This window comes from Lissotriton helveticus, chromosome 3_1, assembly GCF_964261635.1.
Source record: "Lissotriton helveticus chromosome 3_1, aLisHel1.1, whole genome shotgun sequence".
Classification (NCBI taxonomy): domain Eukaryota; kingdom Metazoa; phylum Chordata; class Amphibia; order Caudata; family Salamandridae; genus Lissotriton; species Lissotriton helveticus.
The window spans coordinates 16,679,554-16,702,155 of NC_136061.1; positions in this window are offsets into that span (position 1 = coordinate 16,679,554).

Genomic DNA, 22,602 nt, shown 5'->3' on the forward strand with positions numbered 1-22,602 from the left:
GCGTGACCTGTTCCTAGGGTGGTTAGGATTGCGTAGGGGGGACTTACCAGTTACCAGTGGGTACTGGTTTCGTGCTTTATGTCCTATTTTGTGTTACAGTGATCTTCTGTTATAAGTGATCCCAAGGGCTTGATACTAAGCTTGCCCCCTGACCAGAGTCCCAGGACCAGTGGACTCTATGGTGCCTTCCCTGCCAAATTGTTGGGACTTGTCTGATCTCCCTGGGCCCCTGGGGCCTCGCTGAAGTGTGCCTCGCTCGTTCCCCTCGGCAGCTCGTGCCGGCAGCCCGTCCAAGCCTCGAGCAGCGCCGCTCTCCCCTGAGCCGCGCCGCTTCGCTGGGTCGCCCGCATCCTGCCTCCCCCTCCTCTTCTGAGCCGCACACATTGGTCGCCCCAGAGAAACGCTTGTACCGTGCCGGCAGCCCGTCCAAGCCTCGAGCAGCGCCGCTCTCCCCTGAGCCGCGCCGCGCCGCTTCGCTGGGTCGCCCGCTCAAGCTTACTAAGGAGGTCACTCGCATTATCCCGTGCAACCAGGACGGAAGGTACTGTCTGATAGGCTATGTTCTAAGTTCTAGGCCTACAAGTATTGTATTGTTACTTCTAAAAGTGCTGATTCCTGACAGTGGTCCAGGTGGCCCTGTCTTGTACATAATCCCTTGTAAATTCTGCCCGTGCCTCTGGCACATTGTAAAGTGTGTTTTATCTAATGTGTTTTGGTGTAATACAAAGGCTATTTTTATATAACCTTGTGTGGAGTTTCCTTTGTGGTGGGCCTTTGGGTGTTGTTGCTGGGGTGCGTGCGCAAATACTTAACTTACATCGCCTCCAAGTTTAGCCTTGCTGCTCGCGCCACGTTACCTAGAGGGTGAGTAGGGGTTATCTTGGCGTGTAACTCCCTTGCCCTGACTTGGGTGTGGTGGTCTCTGACTGACTTTGGCGAAAGCCTTGGCCAGCCAGAGATCCCATTTCCAACATTGGCGGCAAGCGGTGGGATAAGGATTTGTGTTTGCGTTGTACCTTAGTAGCAGCTGGCTGCACCACAAAACTCTGCATTTGAGAAAAAAAACATTTTGGGGATTATTGTATGGAGTTTGCTAAAAATGTCATTTCTGTGGAAATGTGTTTCTTGTGCACTTTGAGTTAGGTGTCCCTAGCTCGGGAGGGTAGATCATCCCCCTATGTGCAGTGTGTTTTCTGGATGCACCAGAAGGGTGTGATCCAGTGGTGGCAGCATGAGTGTGTCCAGTGCATGTGTCCCCCGTCCCTGCCCTAGAGTAATGGTACCTGTGTCAAGTGTGGTCAGGTTGAGAAGTCAGGGGTGGTAGAAACTGCCTTACCAGTCTGGGGAGGGGCGTGTGTGGATGAATGGTGTGTGGCACTGGACGTGTTTGTGAGTTCTCTGGATGGGGAGCTTGCTGAATGCTAGTTTTGCTCAGATATTTAAGTCCTGTGTGTTGAACTTTTCCCAAGAACGTCTGCGGACAGTGGAGCCTGCTTTTTGATTTCTTTGGTCTGTTGAGAGACAGAATTTTGGAGTTGGTAATGTTCTGGGAGGAGAGAGGCATAGGGGATGGAGTGATTCCAAAAGGAGTGTCTGAGGTGTCTTCCAGCCCAGCGTGGTGGAAGAGGTTCAGTGTAGCCCAGCTAGGTCTCGGTGTAGGGGCTCACGTCCTGTCTCAAGAGGAGAAGGAGTGGGTGGGACTGCATGTCTCCAGGTGCCCGAAACCCAGTGTCAGGGCCTGGAGTGTTTCTGAAGGGAACATCAGGTCGGGGGCCTAGGCTGTACCAATAGGTCATTTGAGGAGGATCTTCCAGAGTGTCTGGAGAACGTGGAACCTCTGTAACCAGGGTTCCAGTAGTTCTGGTGTCTGGCAGTACCGCTCCAGTTGGGAGGGTGCAGAAGTCCAGATGGAGGGGTGCGAGGGGGATAGGTTCCCCAGTGGAAGAACCAGTGGGTCAGGGGCCAACCAGAAGGGTTGTGTCGCCAGGGAGTGACCATGGTGATGCCACTTCTGTCCTGAGTGTCAGGCAGACTTGTACACGACACATTAGTTGTGTCACCCTCAAGGAAGTCCTGGTGCGCCAGGCATCTGACCAAAGGGTACGTCCCTCGGTTGGGGAGCCAGTAGCCGGTGTTTCCGGATCTGGACGTCAGGGCAACTGTATGTAGTGTCCTGAAGTTACAAGAGGGAACTCCTGCCTGATGAGAAGGAACCGGGTAAGCTGTATGGGTGATTGACCTGCAGTGGTTGCCTTGCTGCTGAAGGAGGAGAGAAAGTCTTAGATTTTTGTTTTCAACTTGTGGAAGTCCTGGTGCGCCAGGCATCTAACCAAAGGGTAGCGTCCCTAGGTTAGGGAGCCAGGTTCAGGTGTTGCCTGTCCTGGACGGCAGGGCGACTGTAGCCAGTGTCCTGGCCGGTTTGTCTTCTAGGGGTACCCCTGTGAACACAGGTGGGGCTCATCTTAAGTGAAGAGACCCTGTGTTTCCCAGAAGGGGTGGTACAGGCCTAGCAGGGATCTTTAGGGTTCTTGGCTGAGTGTTGTGGTACTACCCTGAGAGCAGGTGGGGCCTACCTTAAGTGGAGGGACCCTGTTCTACAATGGGAGGGTGCAGAACTCTGGAAGGGGGTCAGAGGGAGTCTGACCCCTGTGCATCCGGTGAATGTGAATCCCAGGTGGTAAACCAGTTAAGGGAGCTGTGACTCTGTCATGACCAGCCTGGTGTCCTGTAGGCACCGCACTGAGCCGCATCTGCCTTCGGCCGCGCAGCCTATGCCGCTCGCCGTCCCCGTCTCGACGCGGTCCGTGAGCCGCCGCCTGCGCCGCATCTGGCAACCCGCAAAGTGCAACGCCTTACTACACCGATCTTGTGCTGGTCTGACTGTGGTCACTGCTGCTGAGGAAGTCAGGTCCTAAACTGGTGGGAGAGTTGTGTTCTGGAGGGTGCTTCAGAAATAGAGGTAGGGTGGGGCATTCCTGCCCGTGACCTCTGGTCAGCCTGAGGGTGCGGACCCTAGGTTGAAGGATCAGTGGTAGTTTGGAACTACACTGAGAGGGAGTGGAGAATGGCTAGTGCAGGCCAGGGGTTACTACCCCCCACTCTGTGTATTGGCAAGGACCAGTGGTATCTGGGTGGCCTAGGGCCTGGTCCTAGCCGTGGACAACTAAGGAGTACCAGTGGGGTAGCCTAGTTGGGCCTGTGTTTTTTTTAAGGATGTGCTTGTCTTATGGATCAACTTGGCGTAGAACCGGAGGGTGTCCCTGCAGTGCGGGCCCGCGTCCGTGTTCTATCGCCCCAAGCAGGGAAGTCCATCACGGTGGTGATTGGCCTCCCCTGCGTTTTGGCTGGAAGGGGGTCGTGTTGGACTTGGGCCTTCTGGCAGGTTCACCCCTGAACTTTTTGCCTTGAAGTGTAGTGATTTCTGGTCTTTGCGCACCTTGACACTGTGGCGCAGTGTAAAGTGCGTGCGCTCCCTGAGTGCGTGGAGTGAGACTGGCCTGCCCTCCCATAGGAATGCATGGGGAATGTCTGTGTCCCTGGTAGTTCCTGATGCGTGAGGCGTGCATGCTTAAGTTTGGTATGTGCGAACTCGTGAGAGTGAATGCTGCGCAACGGTATGTGCGGCGTGTATGTGTCTTGTGCGGAAGCGCCACTTCTAGGAGTTGGCATATTAGTGTAAAATATGCCTGGCGTGTGATTGGCTGGAGCTGGCTGGGATGCCAGGCTCCAGGAAGTCTGTGTGGGTCTGCCTGGTGGTGAGTGGGAGATTAGCATGAGTGATGTGTGGGAGGAGTGTACCTGTGTCCTGGATGGGCTGGGTTTTCCCCACACAATGCTGGCTCCGCCCCCCTGTGGTGTGACTGATGACCCAAGCCCTGCCAGTGAATAGAATGGGTGGTTGGGCCATCAAGAGTGCTCCAGAACCAGCTGCGACTGGTTCTGCCCCCACCCTGCACCTAAAGACAAAGGGAAAAGGTGTATAAAAGAGGGGCTGTGACCCCATGAAAAGGTTCTTGTTTGCTGCTTGAATCTGCCAGGGGCGTGCTGCTGCTTGGGCTCAGGGATGGCTTGCCTCCCTGAGCCCTGCCCAGCCCCTGGCTTGCTGATGGACCCCTGATGGACTTTTGTTGCTCTTTGTGCCTTCCTAGCACCTGGGAGCGCTGTATTTCTTTCCTAGCGCCTGGGAGCGCTGTATTCCTTTTCTAGCGCTTGGGAGCGCTTTATCCTGCCTATTGTGCTGGGAGCGCTGTTTTCATGCCCCCAGCGCTTGGGGGGCGCTGTATCTTATTTGGCTCGTGACGTGAGCCGAGATTCGCAGGAGCCTACCCTGCATGGTGCCCGATTTTCTTTACATTCATTCACGGGTGCCACCCCGCTATCAGTGCCTCGCGGGTGCTCACCCCGCCATCCGCGATGTATTTCGAGGGTGCCTACCCCTCTCTGTGCCCCGAGATTCACCGCCGCAAACCGCGGGTAAAAAGGAAGTCAGGCACCGTAGTGCCTGACGCTGGGCGGGACTTCCGGTCTGGAAAGGAAGTCCCGCCTGCCGCCGCGCAGGGATTGGCCGGCGCCCGACCGATGGAGAGAGCCCCGGGGCAGCCAGCCAAGTGCAGCGCCGGTGTTGCGGGGCTCCCATGTAATGGAGGGAGCCCCGGCCAAGGAGGACCGCCCCCGCTGCAAGGAGCCGGTAAGTGAAGCCGGCCGGAGGGGGTGGTGGAGAGACAGAGACAGAGCGGCCCCGTCTGGCAGCGGGCCGCTCCACCGTTGTTGAGTGTCCCCTGCAGAGCCCCAGGGAAGGGGGCCCTATGTTGTGGGTGCCTGCAAGGCATAGCGCCCCTCCCTCTCCTCATGTACTGAGCGGCCCCGATGGCAGCGGGCCGCTCCCACATTTTGGGCATTTTGTATTTAGAGCCAGAGAGGCTCCTGGGGCACTTTGCGATTTCGAGTCCCCCGGGCGGGACTCCAACGAAGAGGGCTCCACCGTGGGGCATTGGCTTTATGCAGGGCCTGCGAGGCTCCCACGTGGTGTGTGCAGCAGCATGGTCCCTAGAGCCTGGAGGGCTCAAAGTGCGCAATGAGTATTTCCAGAACCGGTGGGCTCCAACCTATTGTGCAGTTTGGATTCAGTCTTGATTCCTGAGGGGCCAGTGAGGGCCCCTGGCGCAGATTTGTTTTCCAGCTGCCCAGCAATTAGTGGGCAGCTGCACCGTGTAGGTATTTCTTTCCCTAGGGACATGTACTGTGGACTTAGGAGTGAGGCGCACTCCTTCATCCCTGGCCTTTCCCCAGCTGCGCAGCACTTAGTGCCAGCTGCAGCGTTTAGGCCCCCTGTTCTGTCCCTCAGCTGCCCAGCAAGTAGTGGGCAGCTGCTACGTTTAGGTTCTGGCGCAGTGGCGCAACCTGGACTTTGTGAGTTCTGCGCTAAAGGTTTAGATGCTGTTATGATCTATGTCCTATTGCTTTTGGGTGTTAGGAAATGTACAATGTGTAGTATGTTTTGCGCACCCTGTGTTCTGCACCTCTGAATGTGTTGTTGATACATTATGTGCCCTGTTCCTTACACCGCTGAACGTGTGTTGATGCGTCATGTGTTCCTTACACCGCTGAATGTAGGTTCTGCATCATGTGTTTTGTCCCCAGGTCTATGCCCCTATGTGTATTGTGATACTGAGGTGGTTGTTCTTGCTAGTGCAGGTGGTGCTAGTAAGGTCCTGGTTCCCTGCGTGACCTGTTCCTAGGGTGGTTAGGATTGCGTAGGGGGGACTTACCAGTTACCAGTGGGTACTGGTTTCGTGCTTTATGTCCTATTTTGTGTTACAGTGATCTTCTGTTATAAGTGATCCCAAGGGCTTGATACTAAGCTTGCCCCCTGACCAGAGTCCCAGGACCAGTGGACTCTATGGTGCCTTCCCTGCCAAATTGTTGGGACTTGTCTGATCTCCCTGGGCCCCTGGGGCCTCGCTGAAGTGTGCCTCGCTCGTTCCCCTCGGCAGCTCGTGCCGGCAGCCCGTCCAAGCCTCGAGCAGCGCCGCTCTCCCCTGAGCCGCGCCGCTTCGCTGGGTCGCCCGCATCCTGCCTCCCCCTCCTCTTCTGAGCCGCACACATTGGTCGCCCCAGAGAAACGCTTGTACCGTGCCGGCAGCCCGTCCAAGCCTCGAGCAGCGCCGCTCTCCCCTGAGCCGCGCCGCGCCGCTTCGCTGGGTCGCCCGCTCAAGCTTACTAAGGAGGTCACTCGCATTATCCCGTGCAACCAGGACGGAAGGTACTGTCTGATAGGCTATGTTCTAAGTTCTAGGCCTACAAGTATTGTATTGTTACTTCTAAAAGTGCTGATTCCTGACAGTGGTCCAGGTGGCCCTGTCTTGTACATAATCCCTTGTAAATTCTGCCCGTGCCTCTGGCACATTGTAAAGTGTGTTTTATCTAATGTGTTTTGGTGTAATACAAAGGCTATTTTTATATAACCTTGTGTGGAGTTTCCTTTGTGGTGGGCCTTTGGGTGTTGTTGCTGGGGTGCGTGCGCAAATACTTAACTTACATCGCCTCCAAGTTTAGCCTTGCTGCTCGCGCCACGTTACCTAGAGGGTGAGTAGGGGTTATCTTGGCGTGTAACTCCCTTGCCCTGACTTGGGTGTGGTGGTCTCTGACTGACTTTGGCGAAAGCCTTGGCCAGCCAGAGATCCCATTTCCAACACCAATCAAGTGCAGCCATCCACACAAACACAGCAATGCATTATGGGAGATCTAGTCACATTAAACAAACAGTGGAACAGTGAAACCCAGCTAGGCTCAAGCAGTATGTGTGTATGAGTAAAGGCAATATACAGACCCATGTAATAAACCAAATAGTGTAATTTATTGCATTACCAATGCAAGGCTGGACAGCAAATTAATGTGTGCATTTACGACCACAGCACCACGAGAAACACAGAGCCAGAGACCTGGAGGGGAGGATGAGTCCCACAGCACCGCAGTGCCAGAGCAAGTGGAGGAGGAGGAGGATGAGGGCAGTCCAGTCATCTCACCCAAACGCCCCCGGCGCATTGCAGTGGCTCCATTGCCACCGCTGGAGGACCCAGAGGAAGAAGACAACCAAGACCAGGGACAGTCTGTGCCACAATACTGACCATGAGCAGTTCAAAGTCCCACACCAGCCATTCCATCCAGGTGCAGGGCCCGTCCATCCCCAAGTACACCTGCGGCAGGAGGAGAGTCAGTGTTCCACGGCCTCAAAGGAACCATGCTTGAGGTTCAGCGCCTGCAGGGGAAAAGCATGCGGGAAATTCGAAGAAAGCTTAGGGTGGACTTCAGGGGCGGATGCCCTGGAGGCCCTATGTGCGGAGATACAGGCGGACTGTGCTGCTAGGCGCTGTGAAAGTCAGCGCCTCCACACACGCCTTGAACTATTCACAAGGGTGGTTAACCGTCTGGCCTCAGCCACCTCTATCCAGTCACTGCGCAGCATTAGCATGCAGCGTGAGGTTGCACACAGCAGTCAGGACATGGCCAGGGGATTACTCCTGGTCACATGTGCTGTGGATCAGCTGCGGACAGTTGCTACTGTAGGGACAGGAGTCCTCAGTTCACTAGAGGAGGGCGCACAATCAAGCTGTAGAAACCTCACTCCACCCCCCAACAGGACAGGCGCCGTAGTTAGCGTCATGACAGTGCTGCAGATGCCACTGGAGAGGGGAATGTGCACTCGGGCGCAGGGCGATGGTACGTCAGCGCCGCCGTTGAGGTGCCCGGACTTACTAATGGCAATGGGTGAATTAACCAATTGCACAAAGTGGACAGTGAACAATTTATTGTTTTTGCACTGTGCATCCAACATGTGTGTGACTTTACTATCCACATTGTGTGCTACACAGGCTGTGTGATGTTATGAATCCTGACTTAAAGGATATTAAACACAGTTTATCCTGAATACATAGCATGATGTCATCATTTCTCACCTAGAAATAGTTCAGTCTTATGTCATCTCGCTTCTGTCGCCCAGCTGCCGCTACAATCACACTGGCTGGCCGGCATCATGGAGCTGGCCCCATCTCATCTGATGTGTCTGAATAGCTGAGCGCCACTGGGGTGAATTTCCAGGTAGAGATGTTATGCAGCATGGCACACGCAACCATCATCTTGCAGCAGGTCTCAGGGCTGTATTGCAGTGCTCCTCCACTCTTATGCAGGCATCTGAAACGACGCTTAAGTATACCAAAGGTCGGCTCAATGGTACTGCGGGTGGCAGTGTGGGCACTGTTGTACCTCGGCTCCCTGGTGTTTGCAGGATTTAGGTATGGGGTCAATATGAAGTCCCGGAATGCATACGCCCTGTCACCTGTGAGGCAAGAGGAAATAGGTTACACACTGTCCTGCCACTGCTGTACTTTACTATTGTGTCACTGTTTCCTATACAATTACCTAGAAGGTGGCCCTCTCCAAACTCCCCATTAGTGAGTCGACGGTGGATCCCACTGTGGTGAAAGATGAATGAGTCTTGGGTGCTGCCTGAGTATTTAGCAACAATGTCAGTGAGAATGTGCTTGGAATCACACACCACTTGTATATTGAGGGAATGGTAGGACTTGCGATTCCTGAACACATACTCATTGCGGGAGGGGGGGATATGGCGACATGTGTTCCATCTATGCATCCAATGACGTGGGGGAATTGTGCTATTTGATAGAACTCCTGCTTGGTCTGGTCTAGTGCCTGTGAGGTGCAGGGGAAGTGGATGTGGTGGTGCAGCATCTGAACCATGGCATCAAGGAACGCGTGGAAAAAATGCGACAATGCACTCTGTGACACCCCTCCTACAGAGGCTATCAACCCGGGAAGCTACCTGATGCCAAGAGGTGCAGTGAGCACAGGACCTGGATGTGGGTGGGGATGGTGTGTGTCCTGCGTGTGGGGTGTTCAAGAATAGGTTTGAGATCCTCAATTAAATCAAGGATGCTCTCTTCATCCAGCCTGTAGTGTGTATGGATGTCCTCCTCAGTCCGCTGGAACAGGGTAATGCGCGCATGGAATATCCTCTCCTGGCGTCTCCTCCTCTGTGCAGCAGCTCTGAGTCGCAGCCTCCTGGCTATCACATACAGCCCAGCTATTGTGGAAAAATCTGTTGCATTGTGGGACTCTTTAAATAGTTTGCACCTGGTTACCACCTGCTCATACTTGGTGTTACTTGCGATTCTCAAAATTGCGAATTTCGTGAATTCACTATTTGCGATTTTTTCATACATTTCATTGTGATTTCTTATTTTGCGATATCCCGTTTGCGAATTTCTCAAACTTAGAAAATCGCAACCTAAGAAATCGCTAGTGAATTCACAGAATTCTGGTTATCGCAACGTAAGAAACGTTATATTTGCGATTTCTCATTTTGCGATGCAATTGTGCCTCATACATCGGAAATAGCAAATCGCAGCATTTGCGCCTAAAAATTCGGTTGATACATATGGCACCCTGTCTCAGCTTAAGGCGATCTTTTACCCTCAAGCCCAGAAGAAGCCAAGCTTTGATGTTGCTTCTGCAGCCCCCTGTGCTCCACCTTCATGCACCAGGAATTAAAAACAACTCATTAACCTTTGGTGTTAAGAAGGAGTGAGAGAGGCGCCATCAGTGGGTGAACTGCATAATGTGAGACGTGGGATTACTCCTGACCCCCCGCTGTGCAAACATCCTGAGATCCCAGTGTGGAAAATTAGTACGGTCTGGTAAACATTATCTGCGCCATCTTGCCTTTTTCCCCTGATGCCACACTTTTTGTCGTGCGCACCCGCCATTTTAGGTGCCTCGATCAGAACAACCCTTTTGCATGCCACTGGCCCCCAGCATAGCCCTCCTCCCTCACAAAGCCCGCACTCTGACAACCCCCGCTCGCACATGCCTTGGGTCATAAACCCCTCTTCAGCGCAGCTCTGCCTCAGAACCCCATCCTGTCCCCAGCGCGACACCTCTCTTCCTTCCTTTCATGGTCCCAGGCCCTCTTTTGATACAAATCCCCTTTTCCTGTGTGCCCGTTTGTCTTCCTCGTTCCCAGGCCGACACCTAGCTCTGCCGATACTGTTCCTTGCCCCTCCCCGTACAGTAGAAAGCTTCCCTCATCAAAGGACCCCCGAGTTGATCAAAGCCCCCACCCTATGAGATCCGACCAAACCCCCACATTCCATGAATCGGCGGAATGTCCAGCTGCGCGGTAGTCATCACCTGTTGTGACCGGGGTGAGGACTTCAACTGTAAATGTGTGTGGGAACGGGCCTGAGGGGGAGATTCGGAGGATATCCTTCCGTACATCAAAGCATTGCCAAGAATGTGTTGTATGTAATAAAGCAATAAAACCTGTGTATAAGAGGCCAGGCCTCAGAGATGCGGTTAGAGCACCTCATGACGATACCTGCTGTCTGAACTGATGTGTTCTCCTCCGGAGAGAATAAACCTTGTTTCCTGCCTTCCCGTCTCCAGCGCCTGCCTCTTCATTGATTAATAATTCGTGGGTTAAAGAGGGCAAATATCGATTGTCCCTTGACCTTAGATTTAACAATTGGCGCCCACGTGGGGCTCGTCAGCGACTCGTGGATCCAGTGGGAGAGGTCCTGACGACAGAGTGAACGACTGCAACGATCGGGAGAGCTCTTGCCCAAATAGACCCTCGTCTGGCAGCCGATCATCCGAACTTCACTGGTTCCGAACAGACCTCTCCCGAGTGATCTACGCTCCTGACTGGGAACCATCAGGAGTGCTGCGAGGAATACAAAGAAAAGAGGACGATCGGGCGCTGGATTCGGAAGACAAGAAACTGTCCATCCGGTCCGGGTAAGGTCGTGTAGACACGACGAAACACGAAATAATTGTTTAATTGTTCAGAAAATACTAGTATTACTCTTTGTTGACCTATTTGGAGATTCACTGTCTGCACACGAAGAAACAGTAGGCTCTTTCTCTTTGCAAACAGTGAAGGATAGGTAACGCAGCCGTCGCGCCTATCTTTCTCCCCCACTGAATCGATTATTTATTAACGGCCACTGATTAACTGTTTTTGACCCCGAGCTACTGTTCGCGGATTGTTTTCTGGAGATTCTCTGTCTACAAACAGGAAAGAACAGGTTCCCCTTTGCAGATAGTGAAAGGGCAGAGGACGCAGATCTTTTGCGAATCTACTTTTTCTTCCCACTGGTCCTCTTTTTGTTCATTTGATATTGGTTCATGAGGTATTCACTGCCTGCAAACAACGTAGAATATAAATATTCTGTCTAGTCTTTGCACACAGTGATAAGATAGGCAGTGCTGACTTTTGTCCCTCGTTGTGAGCTGTCATGTCTGTCTTCTCCCCACTGGTCGATAGCTGGTTCAGCCCGGACCGTTTATTAGAGGTGGATCATCTAGCTCCGCTGGAAGGCACCCCTAATAAAGACATGTTCATAAACTATGGATTAGTTACCATAGCCTATAGTAAACTGTGGCACAGGTATACCAAAGAAAGTCAAGAGAAACAGTGGCCACTGATAGGATCCTTCGATCTTGATAAAATAGAAACGTTAGAAATAGCCCTTCGTGATAATAAGACAACGCCTATTATGCTCGACTGCCTCGGTATGTGGCGCAAAGAAGCAATGCAACGAAAGAAAAAAGACGAGGGCAGAGCAGGTAAAGGAACGTATCGACAGGACGACCCCAGGACACAACGTCCCGAAAGTAATCCCCCGACACTACGCACAGGACGGCCAGACTTAGGGCAAAACCAATGTGCTTTTTGTAGATATGCCGGGCACTGGAAAGCCCAATGCCCGACTCTACTGAACGTGAGTAGGAGCAGAGGACCGACAGGAATAACAGGCCGGCAGAAAGGGAAAAGGCGCGAGACAAAGATGAATCAGACTGACTTGGACAGGCCAGATAGAACCACCACGTTCGATTATGCCCGATGGCACAGATTTCGCCAAGCCGATTTCAGCGACATGTTCGAGTCCTCATAGATCAAACAACGATAAGACGGGAAAACCCAGTGTAGCTCTAAATTGACAGACGACAAACCCCGAAGAAACCAGAAAGAATAATGTACACACATGATCAAGCATCCTTACGTTTAGCCAAGTAGGGAAAAGTTTAGGGTATTTCGAGGTAAGGGTTACACAAGTATCCTTCGCCGAGAGGACTAGGGATATTGCCAATGTCTGAAAACCTACTACCTCCTTTCTTCCGCATCCTTATAGACATATAACTAAAGCCTGCCCCATTGCTCTAACAAAAAGTATGCGCAGCATATAGAAATAAGATAATTATGGCCAATAACTGTTTTATGTTTGTCTTGGGTCTTTTTATATAATATTTGTACTGTCTCCCCGTCTGAGTTTGTGTGTACGTGATGCATGAATCTGCGTCATGCCTCTGCCTGTGTTACCGTGGTACTTAAACTTCTGTTAACAGAAGCTTTAGCATGGAACAACCTGGAAAGAAAGGAATGGTAAAACGAAATCCGTAGGCCACTGATGAACTTGAACTTTTATTTAACATAACGAACAAGAAACAAATAACAGTACGTAATAATAACACCTATCAATGCCCTAACAACAGAAAACGTTTGAAACAAGAATGGTAAACTAGAAAATGAAAGTCAGCAGAACATTCGCCCCCCCCCATTCTGGAACCTTCCAAAGTAGGGCAGGGTTACGGCTACGCCCAGCCGGCAGCAACCCATATAAGGCGGGTCCTGCTGCCAACAGTCGGCCAGGAAATCATAACATAGGATGGAGCCGGAGGAGAGACAAGGGCCAGCGGGACCCAGCCAGGGGATCACCTTGACCACACCGGAGAGTTGTAGGGGGGGGGAATGTCTATGTCCTCGACCCCTCTCTCTCTCTCCCCCAGTCCAGCCACGGTGGCGCGTGGGAGTTTCAGGTAGTCCCGCCACATGTCTTCCCGGTCCGGCCACCAATGGCCGGGGACTGGGGCCAACTGGATCCGGCTGCAGCCGATGAGCCAAGGAACCCGTTCATGGGGCCAGAGCAAGGGGCGTCCGGCCGACATCCACCGGAAGCCCGGCCCAGAGAAGGACGGGACACTTCTTTCTTTTCTCCTCCGTAATGGCCGCAGCAGCACGCCCGGCGCCACTTGAATAATGGCTGCGACAACTCTGGGGGAGGGATGTCTTGTACATACCTCCGCGAAAATTAGTCCAGGTCGGGCTGGGAGGCAGAGGCGACGCGGACGAGCCTCTCCCACCTCCACGGATAGGAGGTTTCCCAGCCCCCGGCCCAGCGCCGAACTCCTCCAGCCAGGCGGTGGTGCCAATACCTGCGTAGCACCGAACATACCATGGTGGCGCCCCGATACTTGCGCAGCACCGAACATGCAACGGTGCCGATACTTGCGCAGCACCGAACATACAACGGTGCCGATACTTGCACAGCACCGAACATGCAATGGCTGCGCCAATACCCGCACAGCACCGAACATGCACCGCAGGTGGCCATACTTCCGCAGCACTGGACATGGGTTCACTCCAAAAGGTCTCCTCCACTCTTGCAGACTCGACGAAGGGCGGCTGCTGCAGGCCTCAAAATGGCGTCTGGGCCCCCTGGAAGGCGGGTCTCGGCCGCTAGAGTAACTTTGAACAACAACGTAACTCGGGCGCTTGCCCACCGGGGCACGAGCCCCCACCTCCGACAGCACCCCCACAGCCTTGAAGATTCTACAAAAGTCCCAGGAGCCCTCGGCCCCTGCAGGCTTCCGGTGAGGAACAACTGCCTTGATCGCTAACGAAATAAGCATGACATAGCCACTCCTTCTGTTAACATGAATTCTCGAACTGCCGAAAAGGACTCTGGTCCAACTGCCGGTTGTAGGAGACATTTTTTCCCTGACGCTACTTCCGGACTAACCCGTCCCCGCCCAAAATGGCGCCGGTATCAATAGGAACTCACGAACACCTCGTGGTGTTTTTTTAGCTAAAAAGACTCGATGTTCTGAAAAATATATATGATCCTTTGTACACTTGACGAAAAAGAGGGAGGGTTCACTCGATGAACATGTAGAAGGGCCCCGTGAAAACTGTTTTTTCAATGTACGATTCATTATGATATTATCATGTAACCTCGCTTATAACACACACCCATGGTATACCTATAGGAATTTGATTACAACTAGTCCAACTGTGTTTCCAATTATGAAATGAATGCCCCTTGGTCCCTCAACTATTCGATAGACGTTTTTAGTTCCCTGCAAATGAATGAATGAACCTTTTTAAACTTGTTTTTAATCCTACAAGATAGCCCCCCCCCTCTACTGTACGCACTTTAGCCATTGCCGTATCCGGCCAACCCCGATCACACTGTCCTATCAACATGCTGAACGATTGTGCAAATAAAGGTTTTCGAAACTATGAACGGGTATTGCATGCTTTATTTAAAATGTGGGATCGGCGGGAGAGTTTTTTTCTGTGCACCCTACTCTGCTCTCTCTTTAAGGTTAATAGAAGTGGTTGCCCAGCCCCGGATGGAGGATCGAATCTAAGACACGACAATCTGCCGTCAAATATGCGACTGACTCAGGGACTCGCGCATGGAGAAAGACCTCGATTTCTGGGGTTGGGTAAGGCGAAACGGTGTAAAAGATGGAATATAAAGGATGGGTAAAGTGAAACGATGTAAATGATAGAATATTATAAAGATACGACACTCAAAGGTACTAGGGAACAGAGTTGACCGAAGAGCTGATAAACCTTAGAACATCACAGCGTTGGAAGAGATTTAAGGACCCCGATAGCTAAATACACCTACCAACTAGAAACCTCGCGCTAAGTGCTTCTGATTCTCTAACGTTTTCCTACTCACAGCCTATAAGGACACACTGCCCCCCCCCCCCCCTTGGCTCCAGAAACCACAAGCCCAGGGATTCTATCCCGAGGAGATAAGACGAGTATGAGGTAAGTAAAAGACCTTCGTACCCGTGCTTTTGATATGCTCGAATGTTGTCCCCCTCCCCTCCCCTCTTTTTTCCCCCCCTGCAGGCCACATCGGAATCACGACCAAGGTATGGTGAAGATCTGAAGCCTCGCCATGTCTGATACACGAAGCGGACTAACACTGCCTGGTGGCACCTAAACACACCCACAAACTGCTCTTGTACCAAAAGAGCCAATAAATTGTATGACATGATGAAAGCGATCACCCTTAATCCGTGTTGCGTGAATGGACACCTGTCACGTATGTCTGAAACTATGAGATTATGTTTGTGTATGACTGACGCGTTGACTTAACTGGTTAAAAGACCGAGAATGCAAGAAATGCGACACAATGGTGCCCTTTTTACTCGATGCATGTCCCCTGTACCCGGCCTAATGCTCGTCCATCCCAAACTGCATGCTTTCAACATTCTAACACAGACCCGTAATGTCTTATGTTGTATAATGCGCTGAATAGCCTATCTTAATGCACGGCCACTCCCCATGTCGCACGTGTACTATTTAGCCTGTTGTTGCACATCTCTCTCTCTCTCTCTCTCTCTCTCTCTCTCTCTCTCTCGCTCTTCCGAACGACTAGCACCTAAATTGGCAAACCGCCACCCCTAGTGCACCACCAATTGGCTCCAAATACCACAAGTATTTGCTCAAAATTTATCCTAAATAAAAATCACCCTGACGCCGTGTCACTACCTCTCCTTTCTGCTAAAAATTGATGAAACCGAGATTTGGCCATTAGGGAAAGGACAGGTAAGACGACTGAGGTTCCCTAATCTGACCCGAAATAAGGGAACTACATGTCAGCGGCTCCTGTGTTATAAAAAGATGCCTCAGATAACGCGACCTTCCCCGTCCCGAATTGTCGCAATACCCAAACAGTAAAGGTGATCGAAACATCCTCATGTTCCCGGAACGCCCCCTGTTTCGTATCAGCTGCCCCAGACGAGGGTTATAAAACTGTCCCTCACCCCCGGTCGTAAGAGATGGGTCTATTTACGCCCTTACCACAGTTTTCTATGTCCCTAGTTGTTTCCCATAAGACCCCTGTCTTTTCTAATTAAGTAGTCAGGCCGTAAGAGGCTACGTAGGAACCAGAATGATGTTTTACAAAGTTAAAGATTAGACCGAAGCGAAGAAATCATTGCAATGAACCCTGTTGAAAGCGAAAATGTTTAGTTGAAAGGCAGGATGCATTGATAGAATGAAAAATGTTTAGCCTATGTTCGTCCCTCAGCAAGATACCTGTCAGACCATGGTGATAGCGCACAGCACCCTTTTTAAATATAAAGCCCTGGAGAACGGTATAGCTTCGTAAGGCTCGTATTAAGAAGGTGGGTCTCCGTCAGAAGAACTGACGTAACTGTAATGCAATAAAAGGTGCCAGATCTCGTCCCACGACCAACAAACACCAAAGAAATAGCTGTGAAGGAAAGTTATAGTAAATCCAGCAGGCCCATCATCAATCATTTATATGTTAGTTGCGAACCCTAATATAACGGACGTTTCCATTTTTGCCTGGAGCTGGGAGAGAAATAGACTTATGTGATTACCTTCCTCTGCCAATTCTCTAAAGACTGTCTTTTCAAACTCATTTAAGGGTACGACTGTCGGAGGAAAGAAGGACCGGATGTGGGAGCACGTGGCCTGACTACAGATCGTGGAACATCTGCGACATTGGCCAAGGCGAGACCGCGACAGAAAGGAGTTGCAGGACGAGGCACTGTTTCCGTCAAAGTGAGAGGAAAGGGCTGACCTGATGCCCCTGCTCAATGTTCAACGTGTGCCGAAAAGTCCCCGCTCTCTGAATTCGGTCATGAGCCCGCCTACCTGAAATTTCCGCCCCCCTGATCTGTTCCCGATTTGGCCCAGCTCCATCCCCCCCCCCCTTTTTCTCCGACCTACCCTATGGACTACACACTCTTCTTCCATCTGAACCTTTTTGACAATCAACTCAAAGGACACAGGGCGAAAAGGACCTCTTTGACCAGAAACGCGAGGAAAAGGTCGTGCCCTGCAACGCGGGACCTAGAATAGAGCTGGATCCGTAGCTCCACCGCCGGTGCTCCACAGCGCCAACAAAAGACGACAAAGAATGCTGAGAACTCATTAACCTCGAACATTGACGCCCTCAATTATCGTTTCTACTACATCTCATTTCTCTCCCAGCCACCATTGTATTAATTATGCTCCAACCAAACATGAACAGAACTCACATATGTAATGACCTATCAATTTACATTCCGAACGACTATAAGCAGCTATGAAATGTACCCAATGCTCTCACTACAGTATCATCTTTGTCTGTTATTGCATTACTATGGCTTTCCTGCAAACAAGTTTTTTTATCGATAGACCCGCCTCCTAAGATGAAAGATTTTAAAATGTAATGTTTATAACTCCTTCACCTGGGTACCTACTTCTTTTCCTATGACCACCACAGTCGACATGAATTGGAAATAGGCCAGCAAGATGTCTTGGATATGTTAAAGGGAGGACTGTGGAAAATTAGTACGGTCTGGTAAACATTATCTGCGCCATCTTGCCTTTTTCCCCTGATGCCACACTTTTTGTCGTGCGCACCCGCCATTTTAGGTGCCTCGATCAGAACAACCCTTTTGCATGCCACTGGCCCCCAGCATAGCCCTCCTCCCTCACAAAGCCCGCACTCTGACAACCCCCGCTCGCACATGCCTTGGGTCATAAACCCCTCTTCAGCGCAGCTCTGCCTCAGAACCCCATCCTGTCCCCAGCGCGACACCTCCCTTCCTTCCTTTCATGGTCCCAGGCCCTCTTTTGATACAAATCCCCTTTTCCTGTGTGCCCGTTTGTCTTCCTCGTTCCCAGGCCGACACCTAGCTCTGCCGATACTGTTCCTTGCCCCTCCCCGTACAGTAGAAAGCTTCCCTCATCAAAGGACCCCCGAGTTGATCAAAGCCCTCACCCTATGAGATCCGACCAAACCCCCACATTCCATGAATCGGCGGAATGTCCAGCTGCACGGTAGTCATCACCTGTTGTGACCGGGGTGAGGACTTCAACTGTAAATGTGTGTGGGAACGGGCCTGAGGGGGAGATTCGGAGGATATCCTTCCGTACATCAAAGCATTGCCAAGAATGTGTTGTATGTAATAAAGCAATAAAACCTGTGTATAAGAGGCCAGGCCTCAGAGATGCGGTTAGAGCACCTCATGACGATACCTGCTGTCTGAACTGATGTGTTCTCCTCCGGAGAGAATAAACCTTGTTTCCTGCCTTCCCGTCTCCAGCGCCTGCCTCTTCATTGATTAATAATTCGTGGGTTAAAGAGGCGATACCGCCGGGCAAATATCGATTGTCCCTTGACCTTAGATTTAACACCAGGAGAATGCTTTATTTTACAGCGCCTCCTTTACATACGAGCACCTTCCAAAGCCCTTCAGGGTGTGCACTGTACAGAAATATCTGATGGGTAAAGGCAGAGGTGCTTCTGCATGTGAAAGAAACACCTTTTGTAATGATCAAGACACTATCATATGTTCTCAAGGTGTTTTCAGGGCGCTATTCGTGCACTGGCAGCTAGACCCTTAGCTCGGCTCTGGCTCGACTCTGGCTCGGCTCCGGCTCGCCTCTGGCTTGGCGCTGGCTCAGCTCTGGCTCGGCTCTGGCTCGGATCTTGCTCGGCTCTGGCTCGGCTCTGGCTCGGCTCTTGCTCGGCTCTGGCTCGGCTTTGGCTCGGCTCTGGTTCGGATCTTGCTCGCCTCTGGCTCGGCACTGGCTCAGTTCTGGCTCGGATCTTGCTCGCCTCTGGCTCGGCTCTGGCTCAGTGCTGGCTCGGATCTTGCTCGCCTCTGGCTCGGCTCTGGCTCAGTTCTGGCTCGGATCTTGCTCGCCTCTGGCTCGGCTCCGGCTCGCCTCTGGCTTGGCACTGACTTGGCTCTGGCTCGGATCTTGCTCGGCTCTGGCTCGGCTCTGGCTTGGATCTTGCTCGGCTCTTGCCCCGCTCTGGCTCGGCTCCAGCTCGCCTCTGAAAATGTGCTGGCTCATTGACCTCTCCAGGCACCTTCTCTCTACACTATGGGTAACTCACCACACAGGCAGAGATCACCCCTCTAAGGGTGTAAAATGTATCTCATCCGATACCTGTCTGTGCACACATAGAGATTTCTCCCCATGGAGTGTAACACATAGTGCCAGCTACTTGTGTGCACACATGCAGACATCTCTCTTCTAAGGGTGTAACGCCTGCATGGCAGCAAACGTACTTCTGTACGCACGGGCATCTAAAATAGCTCCAGACCTTGTGTGGTTTCATTAACCATATATCAGAGAGAGCTCTGCTGGTGACAAAGCACACACATGACCTGTTCACCGCTCTCTGGGTGTTATCCTATGTATGTGACCCGCAGCTCTGTACATGACGCAGGTCTGTACATGACGCAGTACATTTATGACCCATTCAGAGCTAGCTGGGTGTCACGGTACATACATGACCCATTCATACCCCTGAAAGTGAGACGGTACATACAAGACTCGTTTAGAGCTCTGAGAGTGACCAAGTACCTCGATGATTCCTTCAGAGCTCTGTGGGTGACACAGTACATACATGACTCTTTCAGAGCTCTGAGAGTAACTTTGTACATACATAACTGGTTAGGAGCTCATATAGAACCCACCAGCAGCTCTGTGGATGACACAGTACTGCCATGATCTGTTGTGAGCCCTCTGAGTGACACAGTACAAACAAGACTTGTTGAGAGCTCTGGTAATCACCGAGTACCTACCTGATTCCTTCAGAGCTCTGTGGGTGACACAGCACCTGCATGACCATTCGGAGCTCTGAGTGAAAATATACATTAAGGACCCATTCAGAGCTTATTCAGAGCTCTGAGAGTGACACAGTACATACCAGACTCACTCCTAGTTCTGCGAGTGACCTAGTACCTAGATGATTCCATCAGAGCTCTGTGGATGACACAGTATATACATGACTGTTCAGACTTTTGAGAGTGACACAGTACATACATGACTCGTTCAGAGCTCTGAGAGTGACAAAGCACCTAGATGATTCCTTCATCACAGTACATAAATGATTCGTTCAGAGCTCTGAGAGTGACGCAGTACATACAAGACTTGTTCAGAGCTCTGAGAGTGACTGTGTACCTAGATGATTTCTTCAGAGCTCTGAGAGTGACACAGACAAATACATGACTCGTTCAGAGCTCTGAGAGTGACTGTGTACGTAGATGATTTCTTCAGAGCTCTGTGGGTGACACAGTACCTGCATGACCGTTCAGAGCTCTGAGAGTGAAAATGTATATATATGAGCCATAGAAAACTCTGTGGGTGACACAGTGCATACATGACCGTTCAGACTTCTGAGAGTGACACAGTACATATAGAACACATCAGGAGCTCTGTGGATGACACAAAATGTTCAAGTCCTGCCCTAAGGGCTGTGGTTGACACATATATACATATGTGGTGCTTCGTGGGTGACACAGTACATATATGATCCTTTCAAATCTGTGTGTGTACACTGTACACAAATGACCCATTCAGAGCTCTCTGGGTGACACAGTACATACAAGACTCGTTCAGAGCTCTGAGAGTGACCAAGTACCTCGATGATTCCTTCAGAGCTCTGTGAGTGACACAGTACATACATGTCTCGTTCAGAGCTCTGAGAGTAACTTTGTACATACATAACTGGTTAGGAGCTCATATAGAACCCACCAGCAGCTCTGTGGATGACACAGTACTGCCATGATCTGTTCTGAGCCCTCTGACTGACACAGTATAAAAAAGACTTGTTGAGAGTGTGAGAAGTTGGCCTGGTATATGATGCTCACTAGTTCTAGTGATCACCTTGTACCATGCCAAGCAACCCTTATGGTGGAGGTTGTAAAGTCAACCTTATAGACAAGCTATCCTAGGGGTAGCATGGACTAAGCAGTCTTAGGCTAAACTCTGTAAAGGCATGTGAAGCAAGCTGTTTTACCATACACAATCCCTTGAATACCAAATGAAAGGACACCACACAGATATATATTGAAAATATATAGAGATTTATTTCTACAAATATCCCCTATACTCTTTATGAGCACAGAAGCAAATGCGTTAAAACAAAACACAGTTTAAATATACAAAAGTTGCACAATTATGGATGAGCCCTAGGGGCCACCTAATCCATATACTAAAATAGTGGTATAAGAACCACTATGGGGAAAGTGAAGAGGCCTAGGGCCTGGGGAATCGCTGGAGCTGTTCAGGACTAACAGTGATGTAGTCGGGAAAGGCCCGCGGGACTCGGGTGCAGTGCTTAAAGTGCACGCTTACACCAATGCAATGTCAATGGTGCGTAAATGTTACAAAGTTAGTGTTTAAGGAACCTTCCGATGGACCTACAAGGATAAAACTTTAGACACAGACACTAGAGGTGTACACCAGTGTGGGAACACCGGTGTTGTTGAGTTACCTCACCCACAGGAAGCGGGTGCACAGGAGCGAAGTAGTGTCGGGTTTCGTCACGCAGGTCGATGGTGCTTGGAGCTGAAGATGCTGCAGGCGGGTCGTCGTGGAGAGTTCCGGTGGATCCAAGGGTGGATCTGAAGAGGTGAAGACCTGAAAGCAGAGGGGACAATGTTCAAAGTCACTAGCCAGTGACTACCGTGGAACCAGGATGGAACCAGGCGATGTTGAGTACAAACAGGTGATGAAGTGAAGATTGTCTCTGCAGCCACGTGGACACGAAGAGGTCAAGGACGTCCAGGAGTCGATCACGAGCTGTCCCATGATGGCTCTCGCTGATGGCGGTGTCGGCAACTTGATTGGAGCAAACAGGCCTTGGCAAAAGCAAGTCACGCAGGAATCGATTCAAGCTTATCACTCGAACCAGCAAGGTCAGAGCGGGTGCTCCTTTTCAGGGGAGCAAGGGCCAGTCTGGAGCAACCAGACCAGCAGTGTAAGTTGTAGTTTTCGTCGCCAAGATGGCCACTAGCCGCGTGGCAAGTGACCGGGATGGCAAGTCGAGTGGCAAAGTGCAAAAGGGCCCCACGCAGATCGTGGAGATGCTGGGGGGGCTGATCTTCAGTGCAAATGCTGCTCTGTGTTGGGGCTTCTCAAACTCCAAAGTACAGCATTGAGAGTGCCTCGGGTGCTGCGCAGTCAGCTCTTCGGGGGTCTTCCAAGATGTCTGGTAAATTTTGCCATGTTCTGTGTCCCTACGTGTTCCCCATCTTATGTTATGTGTGCATGATTAATATGCATATGTATCCCCCATGTTTGATTAAAGACGCAATTACAGTTGTGTCCATCCCTAGTATGCCAGTTTCCAGTTCTCGTGAAAGCTACGAGTATTAGGCCTATGTAAAGTTACGTTGCCACGTTTCTCAGTGTGCACGTTATTTCATTGAAAAGTCCCCGTTTCTAGGCCTCAAAAGGGCCCGGACACCAGATTCAGCTCCTGTCTCCTGAGCCCTCGCTGATGAGCGATACAGCCCCCACCTGTATCCTCGACCCTTCACTTACTTCCTGCCTCACAGTGCCCGGTTCAGCCTGGCTCTGCCTATGAGTCTGCCAAGAGTATGTTATGATTCTAGTTATCAGTCCAGCCCTCCTTCTCTGCATTCCTAAGCTACTGAATCGCATCAATAGTTTCCGTCATTGTC